Source organism: Mercenaria mercenaria, chromosome 17, assembly GCF_021730395.1.
Source record: "Mercenaria mercenaria strain notata chromosome 17, MADL_Memer_1, whole genome shotgun sequence".
NCBI classification, from domain to species: domain Eukaryota; kingdom Metazoa; phylum Mollusca; class Bivalvia; order Venerida; family Veneridae; genus Mercenaria; species Mercenaria mercenaria.
In genome coordinates, this window is record NC_069377.1 from 26,369,305 (window position 1) to 26,384,513 (window position 15,209).

A 15,209-nucleotide genomic window follows, 5' to 3' on the forward strand; every position below is an offset into this window, starting at 1 on the left:
ATCATGAAATCCGTGACAATTAGTCTACCATGAAAATTAATTATTTTGCATCTATCCAGCATCCAAAATCAATACCATTCAAGCTGATATCACGGTGCCTATACCACGTGACTTTTATGGCTATGTGTGGGTATAAAAAACATAAACAGTCGTCGATTCAGGTAACATTTTTTATGATAACTTTCTTAATCCTGCACCAATTTTATTCAAATAAAGACGAGGGTCCGGCCATAAGAAAGATACAATCACGACCCATCAGTTTGAAAAGAATAAATTCGTATTTTTGTCGAAAAGTGCAACCGCGCATTTTTTTGTCAGATTGCGGACGTGCTATGTGTGGGTGCATTCTGTTAAAATCGTTTATAAAACCCTTAAAAATGCGTTCAGCGACAGGGCAAATGGAACCGAGAATGTTATTTTACCTTGTTTGACAGTTGCAAAATGATCGTTAAGAAATATAGCGTATTCCTCTCGTTTTTTAAATAAATAAAAAAAATGCTATGTGTGGGTGCCGCTAAATTTATGCTATGTGTGGGAGTAAACTCATAAAAATGATACCGTTGCTTGAGATACTTGCACTAAGTGAGTTTTAACTTACTCGTGTTACGTTCATAGAAATGAGTATCCATCTAGCATAACTGATCTTTTTTTTTTTTTTTTTTTTTTAGAAAGTCGCTGTGTTATAGAGAATAGCGCGTCAGATTCATTGTTGTTATTGATTACGAGCGCGTGTTATCAAACATAATTATTTAAACGTTAAAACTCGGAAATATGTTTGAAGTAAAATTTATGAAAAGTTATTTCCAATCTCCTTCAGTTGTATTAAAGTGTAGTTTTTTATCTTGATGCATAAACAACGTTTTTCATAAACACGCAATTGAATCAGTGTCCCTAAGGTAGTTTTAAAGGGCAGTATGTGTTACAATATAGTGTAGAGCATAGATCGTAGCCTTGGATTTATTGTAGCTTTTCGCTATACGTTTGAAACAACACAAATTACTACTATTACAGGGTTGTAGTTCAAACCACTTTTCAAGCATAAAGAAAGGGCTTCAATCCCTCCAACGAAAGTAAAGTACCTGCGGTAGTGCATGTAAAAACTGCTATTAAATTCATACCACACAAATAACGCATGGAGTCATTTCATCAGAGTCGTTATTCATACATAGATCACTGTACGTCAGTATTGCGTCTTAACTGTTCACACGAAAATATAAACACATAGTTAAGAAATGATATTTTGATAAAAGTTTATATACAGAAACAGTAAAAAGGTAAGACAATATGGTGAACTCTTCCGTGCCAAACAACAAGGTGAATCATATTGCATGGAGAGTTTACTTGCCTGATTACCCATTTTACTATTGAAAATATTTTGTATATAAACAATGTTCAAAATATCGTCTGTGACTATAACTAATATTAGGATTGACATATATGTTGTGATGCAGTAAGTTTGTTTGTTTATTCGTTTGATTTCAACGCCCTGTTTCAACAGTCGGAGTCATGAAGTTTTTGAAGTTTGAAGTTTATTCAAATATATTCCACTGAGCTATAAGCCCACGGTGGCACACATATACATAATATAAACGAACAGCGGTGATATACAATATATATGGGGAAAGTAAGACAAACTTAATTTTTACAAATATATAAAAACGTTACGAAACAGAAAGTTGTATACCAAAAAACAAATCTATGACATCATATAGAGAAATGCATAAAACACTGGCCGTATTATGTTTGATATCCCAGATTGATCAGTTAGATCTATCAATTTAATGAATTCCATATACATAATTATTTACAACTCAAATATAATTATAATTATGACATATGAGGCGGGCAGTTCACCTAACCATCGTTCCTGAGAAGTACCAGTATACTAGACTCCCATCTTCCGTAAGCAACTGCATACTTTCTCACATAAAGAGACATAGTGGGTAGCTGGGGCTCGAACCTACGGTCTTCTATCAGTGAGAGGTTGCAGTGGTTTGAAATCAGCGACCTTAACCACTCGACCACGGAGGTAGGTCACAGTAGATAAGTATAATGGAGTGTCCTTTATCACTAACAAAGTAGAAGACAATCAAAATATTGGTAAAATTATCTGTTAGATCATTTTAAGAGAAGTTCCTTGGACAGTTCACCCCCTTCATAACAAACAATTTTATTCTTAATATGTTTGATTTCTTTGGAGCCTTATTTTCTGCAATGGTCTTGTTAGAATGAATGTAGGCGCTTACAAAACCAACACAAAAAAGCAAAAGCTATGATAGATATTATCTCACAACAGACCTGTGACGAACTCTTCTAAAATCACAAACTGAAATTTTAATTATCAAGAAATGTAATTGATTGAGTGTTTCTTTAAAATTATTTGGCTGTACTTTTAGCGATAGACGCGCTACAGATTGGTTTTGTAAGCGCCTACATTCATTCTAACAAGACTGCGCCCTCGTGATATAATTCCTTTGCATCTGAATTCCAAACAATGATTTATTCAGCGACAAATCACTGGATGAGATACATGTATATTATTTCTTAAATAGGCTAGCGCTCTGATGAAATGACTCCATGTGTTATGTGTGTGGTATGAATTTAATAGCAGTTTTTTACATGCACTATCGCAGGTACTTTACTTTCGTTCGAGTGATTGAAGCACTTTCTTTATGCTTGAAAAGTGGTTTGAACTACAACTCTGAAGTAGTAGTAATTTGTGTTGTTTCAAACGTATAGCGCAAAGCTACAATAAATACCATTTTAGCTGCAACTAACCACGAACTAGGTGAGCAGTGGAATTTACAATGGAGCAGCATCCAAGGCTACGATCTATGCTCTACACTATATTGTCACACATACTGCCCTTTAAAACTACCTTAGGGACACTGATTCAATTGCGTGTTTATGAAAAACGTTGTTTATGCATCAAGATAAAAAAAAACACTTCAACACAACTGAAGGAGATTGGAAATAACTTTTTCATAAATTTTGCTTCAAACATATATCAGACTTTTAACGTTTATTTTAGCATAAAACTGCTGTTACTGTCACTTTTCGGGGGTGTTTTAACAGGAGAGAAAACGTGTGTTAACAGAGAGATTCTCGCGCTCACGTGCTGTTATAACACCTTTATATATATGCACGTTCCATGGCAGAGCGTAACGCATTACCTGATTACAGCACCAAAACGGATAATTCAAAATGAAATGACGTCAACGTGACAAAACAACGTAGACTTTACCGCGCATTTCATGGAAATTCAATGACATTGCGGAACAATATATTCATTTTCCCGTTTTTAACGCGTTTTATGCTAGAATAGCGTTAGCGTATATTCTTTTCGTGTTATAACGTCTTTAGAATCCCTTGGGAATCGTTGGTACCCTCACCGTAACGGGCTCGGGTACCAACCAATCCCTCGAGATTCTGCAGATGTTATAACACGAAAAAACATGCGTTATTCCTACAAAGATGTTTGATAACACGCGCTGGTAATCAATAAAAACAATGAATCTGACGCGCTATTCTCTATAACACAGCAACTTTCTAAATAAAAATAAAAAAGATCAGTTATGCTAGATGGATACTCATTTCTCTATGAATGTAACACGAGTAAGTTAAAACTCACTTAGTGCAAGTATCTCAAGCAACGGTATCATTTTTGTGAGTTTACTCCCACACATAGCATAAATTTAGCGGCACCCACACACAGCATTTTTTTATTTATTTAAAAAACGAGAGGAATACGCTATATTTCTTAACGATCATTTTGCAACTGTCAAACAAGGTAAAATTACATTCTCGGTTCCATTTGCCCTGTCGCTGAACGCATTTTTAAGGGTTTTATAAACGATTTTAACAGAATGCACCCACACATAGCACGTCCGCAATCTGACAAAAAAATGCGCGGTTGCACTTTTCGACAAAAATACGAATTTATTCTTTTCAAACTGATGGGCCGTGATTGTATCTTTCTTATGGCCGGACCCTCGTCTTTATTTGAATAAAATTGGTGCAGGATTAAGAAGGTTATCATGAAAAATGTTACCTGAATCGACGACTGTTTATGTTTTTTATACCCACACATAGCCATAAAAGTCACGTGGTATAGGCACCGTGTGATGTATAACAAGTATGAGACAGATTATGCTCTCTTATTTAGTGAATTCACTGTTAACAGTCAGTCTTAAGAATTCCGAAATGCACATGTTTGTGCTTTAGCATAGGATGCCGTATAATATATTTTGAATTAGCGAGTCGCTTTTAATTCATGTTTATGACAGCTTTAACAGCTTTTGATGGTGGAGAAGACCACAGATACCTCTTTGCACTTTGTTTCAGGCATAGGCCGACATGCCGGTAGAAGCACCCATTGTCCGCAAGCCAGCTGGATGGCTTGCTTCCTCACATGAATTAATCTACCCCCACAAGTGAGGTTACAATTAATGAGGGGCAAGGGATTCTAAACCAGCAACATGAACTATTTGGTCACACTGTGAGGCCCCTCATCTTACCTAAAATAAAACCATCACAAGTTGAAACTGATCTACAGTAACACCTTTACAGACCTTGGCAGCATAGTCTACAAACATCATAAGTATTTCATATTGAAGTAAATACTGCCTACAACTAACAAGATCTCTTTATCTTTACTTTTCTATTATTTTCTATTCATAAATGCGAAGAATAAGTAGATCTTATATCTAAATTTGGAATAGAAATAGACATAAATCTGGAGGCCAGTTTACCCCTTTAAAGTCAAAAAGTGAACAACTCTGCGTGGAATTTACAGCTTTTCACCTATAAATGTAAACAGGTCAAATTATTGAAAAGTTTAAGTAAAAACAAGAGCTGTCTCCATAGGATGACACATGCCCCTGATGGCACTTTAAATAGTTATGGCCGATGTTAGAGTTTAGGACCTTTGACCTACGGAGCTTGGTCTTGCGCGCGACACGTCGTCTTACTGTGTCACACATTCATGCGTAGTTATTTTAAAATCCATGCATGAATGACAAAGATATGGACCGGACACGCCCATCAATGCACTATATTGAAAAATGACGTTTAACGTCTAAGTGTGACCTTGACCTTTGAGCTACGGACCTGGGTCTTGCACGCGACACGTCGTCTTACTGTGGTACACATTCATGCCAAGTTATTTGAAAATCCATCCATCGATGACAAAGATATGGACCGGACACGCCCATCAATGCACTATCCCTTAATGTCTAAGTGTGACCTTGACTTTTGAGCTACGGACCTGGGTCTTGCGAGCGACATGTCGTCTTACTGTGGTACACATTCATGCCAAGTTATTTGAAAATCCATCCATCGATGACAAAGATATGGACCGGACAAGCCCATCAATGCACTATCCCTTAATGTCTAAGTGTGACCTTGACCTTTGAGCTACGGACCTGGGTCTTGCGCGCGACACGTCGTCTTACTGTGGTACACATTCATGCCAAGTTATTTGAAAATCCATCCATCGATGACAAAGATATGGACCGGACAAGCCCATCAATGCACTATCCCTTAATGTCTAAGTGTGACCTTGACCTTTGAGCTACGGACCTGGGTCTTGCGCGAGACACGTCGTCTTAATGTGGTACACATTCATGCCCAGTTATTTGAAAATCCATCCATCGATGACAAAGATATGGACCGGACACTCCCATCAATGCACTATCCTTTAATGTCTAAGTGTTACCTTGACCTTTGAGCTACGGACCTGGGTCTTGCATGCAACACGTCGTCTTACTGTGGTACACATTCATGCCAAGTTATTTGAAAATCTATCCATCGATGACAAAGATATGGACCGGACACGAAAAATGCGGACAGACCGACAGACAGACGGTTCAAAAACTATATGCCTCCCTTCGGGGGCATAAAACAACATATGTTTGTCCTGAAAAGATTTCTCCAAAGATGTAGTTCTTTAAGAATAAGGCAACAATCTCATCACAGTAATAATATTTACAACTTAATTCTTAACGGCGCCCTCTGAGGCTTGTAAATTTCAATAACATGCACCTGTTGGTACTAATTTAAATATATATATTCTCATTAAATATTTACATTTTTGTAAACACCATACTAGAAATTATATTTCAATTTTATACACATTTGTATTTTTGTAAATTCTTACTTTGTGTATTGCCCAAAATGGTTTTGATTTTAAAGACATTTTTTGTTGCAAAAATACCGTGTGGGGTGTTATCAAAGGGGAAGCATCTATACAGTAAACAGGAAATTTTGCATACTATTAACAACAATAATTCAATAATGAACATATAGCAATATTGTTTTTGCAAAATGTATGCAAGGCAACATTCAAACAATAATGAATATGGCAACGAAAGCAAGGCAATTTACAACAAGGCAAAATGTGGCCAATATGAATATGGCAACATTTTAGCAGAATAAGGGATGTTCAATAAACATGTAGACTGGCTCTACAATTTTGTTCGCATGATATGCAATTTAGTATAACTTCTTTTATTATAACCAGTAACCTTTCAATTAGCAACTGTATTTATTAACACAGTATGTGGGATATGACAAAGTACAAAATAAGAGAGTATTTAATAACCATAGTAACACACTGTCAGCCCAGTCGGTCCAGGATGCATAACCATTGATTAAAACAAATATAATGCAATAACAATTAAGATTTTATATGTCTGTAGCAGCTGCATTATATTTAATAACATTACAAATAATTTAATGTTTTCATTGACAAGTTTTGAACTTACAGCAAAAGTCTACATATTTTTTGAACGACCCTTTAAGTATACATGTAAACATCATGATTATAGCACTAAATGTCAATCAAAGCGCTCAAAGCGCTGATGGTGGCTGCTAATCAATGTTTAAAATACTACAAAGAAAGCGACAACTGAGAAATTGTTAATATACACCATAAGAACTTTTTTGCATTTTTTTTTTTAGTATTCGACTTTGGTTTCAAAATTAATTCTTTTTCACTGCCAGTCATTGTTTACATACACACTGATTCAGTCTTTAACGAATAGTTTTGATCCTTTTTGATTAATTGTGACGAAAACTACAACATAAATTACATCGAAGATGTTTTACTATGAATAAATAATACACGTATAAGCTTTTTCTCCAAATCATTCGGCTTTTAAAATTTCTTTTTAAAGCTTTTGGGCAGTGTCTGTCATGAATTATTATACACACTGATTTAGTCCGTATCAGATAGCTGTGGTTTTCATGAGACTTTTGTGAAAGGAAATAACACAAACATGCACCACAAATGCATCTCAGAATGTCAGTTCTGCAGCCAGGGTATTTTAAAGGTGCATTAATTATCACTCCATCTGTTATACTCAAAAGTTCGCTAGACATAACAGAAGGCTTCACAAAAATGCTGGACATTAAGTCAGACAAACTTACAACTTTAGTCAGACCGAGAAAAAATTCGAAAATATGTAACTGGCGAAACGAAACCGTTTTAATTTTTATACATATATTTGTATCCAGATATATTGTGACGCACCATGAGGAAACCAGCATAGTGCGTTTGCGACCAGCATGGATCCAGACCAGCCTGTGCATCCACGCAGTCTGGTCAGAATCCATGCTGTTAGCTTTCAAAGCCTATTGCAACTAGAGAAACCGTTAGCGAACAGCAAGGATCCCGACTAGAGTGGTACGCGGATCCGCAGTTTGATCTGGGTCCATGCTGGTCACAAATGCACTATGTTGTTTTTCTCATGGTGCGACTCGAATGAATTTAGCTGAAGTGAGCAGAATCTGTCTTGAAATAATTCAATTTTTAAGCTGGTCAAATCTGTTATCCAACGACTTGCTACAGTCTGACAGATTGCCGTTTCAAAAAGGTGAGTATTAATATCATCGCTGCGCCCACTTTCACGGGCTTACAAGTTGATGAAATCGTGATACAGTAGCACCTCTTAGCCAAAGCGAGCTTGCAACACTTCTCAGCTTGGGCGACCTGTGGGTTTCCACGTTGATAATTCGTGTTTTGTCAGACGAAATTATACCGAATACATGTGTATCTATGCATACATATAGTATCTTATATTGTACATTTGCTGAAGGAAGATTATCCATGAGGGAATATTATTTAGAAAACATACATGTCTTTGATTCTCACGGCAGGTCACATTGCAAACAATATCGAATGAATTTTAACTGAATGTTGTTTTATTTTTGTTCACTCTCGTATTGCTAAGCATGTTTTAGTATATTTTGTTCTTGATATAACGATGAACTGTACATGTTCAAGTTATATCAATAAAGTACTGTCCTGTTCATAAATCATCTCACTAAATTTGCGCTAATTAGTGTTAATTGGCAGTATCAACGCCTGTGGAAATCCATATAACTGCTGATTATTGGTTTTCTATAAATAGCCTAATTAATATGTGGTCATATTTTTGCATGCTTGAAACGAAAACGAGACAATGCAGTCGAAAATTCAGTAACATTCTTAGATTACAAGGGTTGCATTAATATAATATCTTACAACTTTGATAGCTATGACGAACATTTAAGTTTGTTCTGACATATTTGAAAAGTGTTACAACTTGCTGGAAAAGCTATCAGAAGTACAAACTGGTATTATCTATGGACCGGAAATGTTTGGAAACTTTTCCGTTGAAATTCCGTTTTGTTTTAATTAAAACGTTGACTTCAGTTTGTATTGATTTAAGTCGCCGAATTTACATTAACAAGAGGGCCAAGATGTCCCTAGGTCGCTCATCTGAGAAACACACCATAACAGTGTAAACATGTTTGACCTAGTGATTTCATGGAAAAAAATATTCTGGCCCATTATCATTAAAATTGGAGCAAAAATCTTGAGTTTAAATAAGTATTTTCTTTGATTCGAACTGTGACCTAATTTTTGACCCCAGAGTACGAGACCCATATTCGAACTTGACCTAGATTTCATCAAGACTACCATTCTGACCAAATTTCATGAAGATCAATTGAAAAATACAGCCTCTATTGCATACACAAGGTTTTTCTTTGATTTGACCTAGTGATCTACTTTTTGACCCAAGATGACCCATTTTCGAACTCGGCCTAGATTTGATTAAGGTTATCATTTTGGACTTAATTTCAGGAAGATCAATTGAAAAATACAGCCTCTATTGCATATACAAGCTTTTCCTTTGATTTGACCTAGTGACCTACTTTTTGATCCCAGAGGACCCATATTCGAACTTGACCTAGATTTCATCAAGATAATCATTCTGACCAAAATTCATTAAGATTAATTGAAAAATACAGCCTCTATCGTATACACAAGGTTTTTCTTTGATTTGACCTAGTGACCTAGTTTTTGACCCAAGATGACCCGTTTTCGTACTCGGCCTAGATGTCATCAAGGTAATCATTCTGACCAAAATTCATAAAGATTAATGAAAAATACAGCCTCTATTGCATACACAATGTTTTTCTTTTATTTGCCCTAGTGACCTAGTTTTTGACCCCAGATGACCCATTTTCAAAATCAGCCTAGATTTCATCAATATAATCATTCTGACCAAAATTCATGAAGATTAACTGAAAAATACAGCCTCTATCGCATACACAAGGTTTTTCTTTGATTTGACCTAGTGACCTAGTTTTTGATCCCAGATGACCCATTTTCGAACTCGGCCTAGATTTCATCAAGGTTATCATTCTGACCATAATTCATGAAGATTAATTGAAAAATACAGCCTCTATTGCATACAAAAGGTTTTTCTTTGATTTGACCTAGTGACCTAGTTTTTGACCCCAGATAACCCACTTTCAAATTTGGCCTAGATTTTATCAAGATAATCATTCTGACCAAACTTCATAAAGATCAGTTGAAAAAAAACAGTCTCTATCGCATACACAAGGTTTTTCTTTGATTTGACCTAGTGACCTAGTTTTTGACCCCAGATGACCCATTTTCGAACTCGGCCTAGATTTCATCAAGGTAATCATTCTGACCAATTTTTCATGAAGATTAATTGAACAAGAGGGCCAAGATGGCCCTAGGTCGCTCACCTGAGAAACACACCATAACACAACATATTAAACAGAGTAAACATGTTTGACTAGTGATTTCATGGAAAAAAAATATTCTGACCAATTATCATTAAAATTGGAGCAAAAATCTTGAGTATAAGTAAGTATTTTCTTTGACTTGACCTAGTGACCTAGTTTTTGACCCCAGATGACCCATATTCGAACTTGACCTAGATTTCATCAAGGCTATCACTCTGACCAAATTTCATGAAGATCAATTGAAAAATACAGCCTCTATCGCATACACAAGGTTTTTCTTTGATTTGAACTAGTGACCTACATTTTGACACAAGATGACCCTTTTCAAATTCGGCCTAGATTTCATTAAGGTTATCATTTTGGACTTAATTTCAGGAAGATCAATTGAAAAATACAGCCTCTATCGCATATACAAGCTTTTCCTTTGATTTGACCTAGTGACCTAGTTTTTGATCCCAGATGACCCATATTCGAACCTGACCTAGATTTCATCAAGGCAATCATTCTGACCAATATTCATGAAGATTAATTGAAAAATACAGCCTCTATCGCATACAAAATGTTTTTCTTTGATTTGACCTAGTGACCTAGTTTTTGACCCCAGATGACCCACTTTCAAACTCGGCCTAGATTTCATCAAGGTAATCATTCTGACCAAAATTCATGAAGATTAATTGAAAAATACAGCCTCTATCGCATACACAAGGTTTTTCTTTGATTTGACCTAGTGACCACAGATGACCCATATTTAAACTTGGCCTAGATTTCATCAAGATAATCATTCTGACCAAAATTCATGAAGCTTAATTGAAAAATACAGCCTCTATCGCATACACAAGGTTTTTCTTTTATTTGACCTAGTGACCTAGTTTTTGACCCCAGATGACCCATTTTCGAACTTGGCCTAGATTTCATCAAGGTAATCATTCTGACCAAAATTCATGAAGATTAATTGAAAATACAGCCTCTAACGCATACACAAGGTTTTTTTTTTATTTGACCTAATGACCTAGTTTTTGACCCCAGATGACCCATTTTCGAACTCGGCCTAGATTTCATCAAGGTTATCATTCTGACCAAATTTTATGAAAATCAGTTGAAAAATACAGCCTCTATCGCATACACAAGCTAAATGTTGACAGACAGACGACAGACAGACGACAGACAGACGCCGGACATCGAGCGATCACAAAAACTCACCTGAGCATTGCTCAGATGAGCTAAAAATACAGCCTCTATCGCATACACAAGGTTTTTCTTTGATTTGACCTTGTGACCTAGTTTTTGATCCCAGATGACCCACTTTCAAACTCAGCCTAGATTTCATCAAGGTAATCATTCTGACCAATTTTCATGAAAATCAGTTGAAAAATACAGCCTCTATCGCATACACAAGCTAAATGTTGACAGACAGACAGACGACAGATGCCGGACATCATCAAAGTAATCATTCTGACCAAATTTCATGAAGATCAGTTGAAAAAAACAGTCTCTATCGCATACACAAGGGTTTTCTTTGATTTGACCTAGTGACCTAGTTTTTGACCCCAGATAACCTATTTTCAAACTCGGCCTAGATTTCATCAAGGTAATCATTCTGACCAATTTTCATGAAGATCAGTTGAAAAATACAGCCTCTATCGCATACACAAGCTAAATGTTGACAGACAGACAGACGACAGATGCCGGACATCGAGCGATCAGAAAAACTCACCTGAGCATTGCTCAGGTGAGCTAAAAATGGTATTAAGGCATATATTGTAGCTTTGCATATTCTGCACGTTGTGTAGATAATTGTTTACCTGGAAAGCTTGGAACTATTTTTGGTTGTGTTGTTAGGATGGTCTTAAGAACTGATTGAGATTTCTCAAACGGAGTATTCTTTTTGACACTGGTGGCAGCAGCCACCAAAAATAAATATAATTAAACACAAGACAGACAAAAACATTTAATTCCTGGTTCGACATACAATCAATTTACAAGGTTTTTTTATAAACAAGAAACGCGGCAATGACACAAAACCAGGTTTTCAACACTTTTCATAAGAATAAACAAGAGTGCCAGAATGTCACAATATATGCCCGTCACAGCAAATTTCTTTACTCTAGCACCTGTATTTGCAGATGTAATTTTAATTTTGTGGTTGTTTAGTAATCATTGTAATTCTTCTGTTTTTCTAAGTCCACAAAAAAACTCCTTACCAGGTAGAGATACCTTAAAATACACCTAAAATTAGAAAGTAACAACTATGTTGTACCACAGAAAAGTGGTCTTGGTTTTTCCCTACGGTCAATTATAAAAAAAAGTAACAATATAAGTTATTTATAGTAACAACTAAGGGAAGTTAATCTTAAAACAAAAATTTAAAAAAAAAAAAAAAAAAAAATTAAAAAAAAAATTGTAAGTCCACACAGAAATCCTTACCAGGTAGAGATTGGTCAAAATACACCTCAAAATTGGATGTAACATGCATGTTGTACTACAGAAAAGTGGTCTCGATTTTTCACTACGTCTAGTAATGAAAAAGTTACAATATAAGCTATTTATAGTAACAACAAAGGGAAGTAATTCTAAAGAAGGGAAGTGCGCAAGACACTTCGTCTCATGATGGTGTATAATTGTGCCAAGTTACATCAAAATCCCTCTATGCATGAAGAAGATATGCTCCGGACAAAGTTTTCATTCTTGTATCCTTTGACCTCTAAGTGTAACCTTGACCTTAGACCTAGGGACCTGGTTCTTGTGCATGACACTCCGTCTCATGATGGTGAACAATTTTGCCAACTTTCATCAAAATCCCTCCATGCATGTAGAAAATATGCTAACCCTAACTCTTACCCTATTTTTAGTAACAATGACCTTGACCTTGATCCCAGAAACCCCAAAATCAATCCCAAGCTACAACTTTATATAAGTTTTCTATACACCAAGTTTCATCATGATAGCTCATTCCTAAGTTAAGTTATTGACCGGAAACCCTTTTTCTATTTTAAGTAACAGTGACCTTGACCTTGACCCCAGAAACCCCAAAATCAATCCCAGCCTTTGTCTTGATATAAGCTACATACATACCAAGTTTTATTCAAATATCTTTACCGAAACGAAAGTTATTAACCGGAAACCCTTTTTCTATTTTAAGTAACAGTGACCTTGACCTTGACCCCAGAAACCCCAAAATGAATCCCAGCCTTTGTCTTGATATAAGCTACATACATACCAAGTTTTATTCAAATAACTTTACCGAAACAAAAGTTATTAACCGGAAACCCTGTTTCTATTTTAAGTAACAGTGACCTTGACCTTGACCCCAGAAACCCCAAAATCAATCCCAGTCTTTGTCTTGATATAAGCTACATACATACCAAGTTTTATTCAAATATCTTTACCGAAACAAAAGTTATTGACCGGAAACACCAGTTTGACGCCGCTGCCACCGCCGCCGCCGCCCGCCCACCCAACCGACATCTACCCCAATCTAATAACTCAGGTTTTCAACTCGTTGAAAACCTGGTTAAAAAAAGATGCAGAAAATTACAGTAAAAAACCCTGTTAAGGAATACTAATGTAACTTTGAAAAACAAAACACAACTTTTTCGATAAAAAGAGTTAAAATGGATTTACAAAAATGATGACATGAAAATTAACTTGAAAACCAAAGCACATTACAGAAATGTAAACTTAAAGATATGTTAAATCTTAGTTTAAAAACTTAATTTCATACACAATTTTTTTTTTTATAGAAAATAAATAATAAAAGAAGTAAATCTACACGTCGTGGCTCATGTGTTCCAATCAACTCGTTAATATTTGATAAAAAATACATATACAACACAATTTATTGCATCCATTTATATTAGTTTAAAACAGCAAGGTGTAATAGGATCTTATTAAAACAGCAGAAACAAAATAGGTCACAACATTGAAAAGTCAATAATGCTCAACTTTTTCAATATGTGTTCATCAACCAACATGTATAATACTATGTACAGTGCAACCTCTGTAGAGCAATACACTTTGGGAGATACAAATATTGACTGTTATGTAGAGCTTGTTGTTCTGGAGAGGTAAATCTGATAGTATATTCCAGCTTAGGGAAATTTTGATGATGTTGTTATGGAGAGGTTTTTGCTTAAGAGAGGGCCGCTCTGGAAAGGTTGTACTGTATGTCTATTAGCCTATATCATTTCGTTCTCATTTTTTTATTGCTCTTCTGTTTATTACTCTTGTTAGGGTTAATTTTCACATCTGATTTCTTCAATTTCGAAAGCTGGTAATTCTAATGAATATGATGCAGAATAAATGTCACGAGTATCTTGATTTTGAGTATGGCTTTCTTGACAGAAAATTAGCCAAAAAAAAAATCAATGCAAATATAACCCACTTTATAGACCTAAAACTAAACTGATTCTGTAAGAATCTTTAAAAGCCTAGGATGAAATCATCAAAGACATCAAGTCCAGGGTACAAGGATATAAAACTTGACTGTGGAAACCAGTCTCTAAATTCTGACACATCTGATTGGCTGATTTTGAGTTCAGTCTTGAAACTGACCAATGACAAAGCTGCATTCTGAGACTGGTTGCCAAACTCTTTTTTATAACCTTTGACCCAGCTCATAAGAATCTATTTTTGTGTAAATTATATGTTTACATTTACTCTTAAATTAAAGGTTACTAAAACACAATAGATCACAGGTAAAAAATGCACAAAAAATAATAAATGTAAGAAAATTCTAACAAGAAAAAGCTGGGGTAAATTTTACTCAGTATTTTTTTCAAAATAAAGCTTTTTGGAAAATCATGTCTTTCAAAAGCTATATCACAAATTTATGAAATTCACCTAAATATGTGTGAACAAGTAGTTGCTGTAACCATTTATGATTTTATTACTAATAAAACATTCCTATCTGCTTTGGGTATTTCAATATTTTGACTTTAAATAACGAGGCAGTTCCTTTAAGGAAGACTGAATTAAATTAAATGCTTTCAGAAAAGAATGAAAACAAAAAGCACAAGTAGGCCTACCTCGCTCACCTGAGGGGATCTTGACCATCGGACCTTGCTTCTGACCAAGTTCGGTGAACAATCTTTAATCAGTTCATTAAAAGGTATTTAAAGCATTTTTTCTATATTTTGCTGTGATGGCATAAGAATTGTTATGGAGCA